General features: G+C 47.0%; 1 pseudogene; it reads right to left on the reverse strand.

Annotated features, from left to right (window-relative positions):
• Positions 1 to 553: 553 nt before the first annotated feature.
• LOC124557322 lies at positions 554 to 671 on the reverse strand (annotated as a pseudogene).
• Positions 672 to 3,670: the final 2,999 nt, after the last annotated feature.

The following is a 3,670-nucleotide window of genomic DNA, read 5'->3' on the forward strand; positions in this document are numbered from 1 at the left end:
ACATTCATGTAATGAGTAGTAAATAATTTGCGACATCTGAACCTACACGGAATGGGCTTTCAAATGAATAAATTTTGCTGTTCTGCTTAAAGTTTGGAGAGCATTTCAATGTACGAGTATATTAAGTGTCTAATACCACGCTGTCTGAGGCGCCTTGTCACGGTTCATGTGGCTCCCCCCGACAGAGGTTCGAGTCCTCCTCGGACATGGATGTTTGTCTTGTCTGTAGCCTAAGTTAGTTTAAGTTAGATTAAGTAGTGTGTAAGCCTAGGGACCGATGACTTCATCAGTTTGGTCCCATAGGAATTTACCTTAAAAAATAACGAAAAGCGAAACAAAACTAAACTCCTACGGAACAGGCCATGAAGACCCAACGGTACCGATCGGCGGCAGTGTCATCTTCAACCCATAGGTGGCACTGTATGTGTATATGGAGGGCCATGTGGTCAGCACACCGCTCTCACGGCCGTATGTCAGTTTCCGAGACCGGAGCCGCTCCTTCTCAATCAAGTAGCTCCTCAGTTTGCTTCACAACGGCTGAGTGCACCCCGCTTGCCAACAGCACTCGGCAGACCGGATAGTCACCCATCTCAGTGCTAGCCCAGCTCGACAGCACTTAACTTCGGTGATCTGACGGGAACCGGCGCTACTACTGCGGCAAGGCCGTTGGCACAAAAAGATTAAGTGTATAATTGTTGTGGGTTGGCAGGAGAGCCAACACCGTGATTATTAGAGGAAGCCGAAAGGCACGCGTTTTAGCTCATGCAGGCTGGCGTGAGGTCTGGAAGAGGACAAGGAAATTAGAATTTAGAAAAACGGACTTAGCTGGTGGAATACTTAACTTTAATCCATTAATGATGAGCGTCGCTCTTGAATGTACATGATTCAGTATCAATAGTAACTGCTAATGGCGCCTTGCTAGGTCGTAGCAAATGACGTAGCTGAAGGCTATACTAACTATCGTCTCGGCAAATGAGAGCGTATTTTGTCAGTGAACCATCACTAGCAAAGTCGGTTGTACAACTGGGGCGAGTGCTAGGAAGTCTCTAGACCTGCCGTGTGGCGGCGCTCGGTCTGCAATCACTGATAGTGGCGACACGCGGGTCCGACGTATACTAACGGACCGCGGCCGATTTAAAGGCTACCACCTAGCAAGTGTGGTGTCTGGCGATGACACCACAATAATAATTCCTTGTCAACAGGACTTTAGTAGGCATTTCCACTCCCCATTACACGAGGTGCACCCAGTCTGTGTAAGAACAGCCATGCTCCAGTTTGTCGGCTGACCACTAACTGACAGGATGAATTCAGTTAAACCGAGCTTTTTTTGGGTTCAGAAGAATTTCATCACTAAAAAGAATTTATCTTACTGCGTAAACTTCTCGTAACGTCAGAATAAAAATGATAGTACCGAGTAGCAATGTCGGGAAGCGACATCAAGGAGGATAGTGCTAGTACGGGATGAGAATGGGAACGCTTATACTGGGACAGAAGCCAGTCAGTCTGTTACTACAGACTACTTGTTGGCTGAAACGTTTAATCTAAAACAAATGTCCTCCAACTAGAGATTTAGAGGACCTAGTAATACACCCTTGCAGAGTCTAGAGCACAGGCAAACATGCTCTGTGGTATAGGGAACAGATGGTTGTTTTTTTTTTATTTATTTTGCGGGACTGGACCTCGAGAGTGAGTGATTACGTTTTAACTTGAGCATGGCATTAGCCTTCGGTGGTAGACGTGCGATAGGTTGTAGAGATAATATTTAGCTGAAGAAGGCTTTTGGTTGAGAAAATGGACTTATCTACAGCTAGGGCTAAAAGCAGTGGCATAGTAGTTGTGGGGGAATATCCTTGTCTAATGATTTAAAGTAAATCTTTAAGTATTTCTAGAACAGTCGATAAAATGTAGTTAATGTTTTCTTTAGAGATAGTGATATAGTTAAGATTACTTTGCGCAACGAAATAGAGTGCGTCTCACGTCAGCTGGAGCACAGGGACGAGTGCAGTGGACGTCGCGGAAAAAGCTTTGTTACGTTTTGGATTCGTTCGCCTCTAATGTCTTAGCTATCCAGTACAACAGACGACACTAAAATCAAATACAGTTAAAATGAAATGTCATGTGGTTAGACCCGATCGCCTGGTGCAACACTTCTAAGGTGACGCCACTTCGGGGACTTGGCGTCGATGAGAATGAAATGATGATGATGACGACACAAACACCCAGTCCCTGAGCGGAGAAAATCTCCAACCCAGCCGGGAATCGAACCCCCGCCCCCGGGCGTGACATGCCGTTGCGCTGTCCACACATTTACGGTGGCGGACTATCAAATACACTTGTACTACTGACATATAGATTATGAACATTATACACTGATGAGGCAAAACATTATGACCACCTGCTCAATACACTACTGGCCATTAAAATTGCTACACCAAGAAGAAATGCAGATGATAAACGGGTATTTATGGGACAAATATATTATACTAGAACTGACATGTGATTACCTTTTCACGCAATTAGGTTGTATAGATCCTGAGAAATCTGTACCCAGAACAGACATCTCTGGCCGTAATAACGGCCTTGATACGCCTGGGCATTGAGTCAAACAGAGCTTGGATGGCATGTACAGATACATCTGGCCATGCAGCTTCAACACGATACCACAGTTCATCAAGAGCAGTGACTGGTGTACTGTGACGAGGCAGTTGCTCGGCCACCATTAACCAGACGTTTTCAATTGGTGAGAGATCTGGAGAATGTGCTGGCCAGGGCAGCAGTCGAACATTTTCTGTATCCAGAAAGGCCCGTACAGGACTTGCAACATGCGGTCGTGCATTATCCTGCTGAAATGTAGGATTTCGCAGGGATCGAATGAAGGGTAGAGCCACGGGTCGTAACACATCTGAAATGTAACGTCCGCCGGCCGGGGTGGCCGAGCGGTTCTAGGCGCTACAGTCTGGAACCGCGCGACCACTACGGTCGCAGGTTCGAATCCTGCCTCGGGCATGGATGTGTGTGATGTCCTAGGTTAGTTAGGTTTAAGTAGTTCTAAGTTCTAGGTGACTGATGAACTCAGATGTTAAGTCCCATAGTGCTCAGAGCCATTTGAAATGTAACGTCTATTGTTCAAAGTGCTGTCAATGAGAACAAGAGGTGACCGAGACGTGTAACCAATGGCATCCCATACCATCACGCCGAGTGATACGCCAGTATGGCTGTGAGGAATACACGCTTCCAGTGTGCGTTCACCGCGATGTCGCCAAACACGGATGCAACCATCATGATGCTGTAAACAGAACCTGGATTCATCCGAAAAAATGACGTTTGGCCATTCGTGCACCCAGGTTCGTCGTTGAGTACACCATCGCAGGCGCTCCTGTCTATGATGCAGCGTCAAGGGTAACCGCAGCCATGGTCTCCGAGCTGATAGTCCATGCTGCTGCAAACGTCGTCGAACTGTTCGTGCAGATGGTAGTTATCTTGCAAACGTCCCCATGTGTTGACTCAGGAATCGAGACGTGGCTGCACGATCCGTTACAGCCATGCGGATAGGATGCCTGTCATCTCGATTGCTAGTGATACGAGGCCGTTGGGATCCAGCACGGCGTTCCGTATTACCCTCCTGAACCCATCGATTCCATATGTTGCTAACAGTCATTGGATCTCGATC

This window comes from Schistocerca americana, chromosome X (assembly GCF_021461395.2).
Source record: "Schistocerca americana isolate TAMUIC-IGC-003095 chromosome X, iqSchAmer2.1, whole genome shotgun sequence".
Classification (NCBI taxonomy): domain Eukaryota; kingdom Metazoa; phylum Arthropoda; class Insecta; order Orthoptera; family Acrididae; genus Schistocerca; species Schistocerca americana.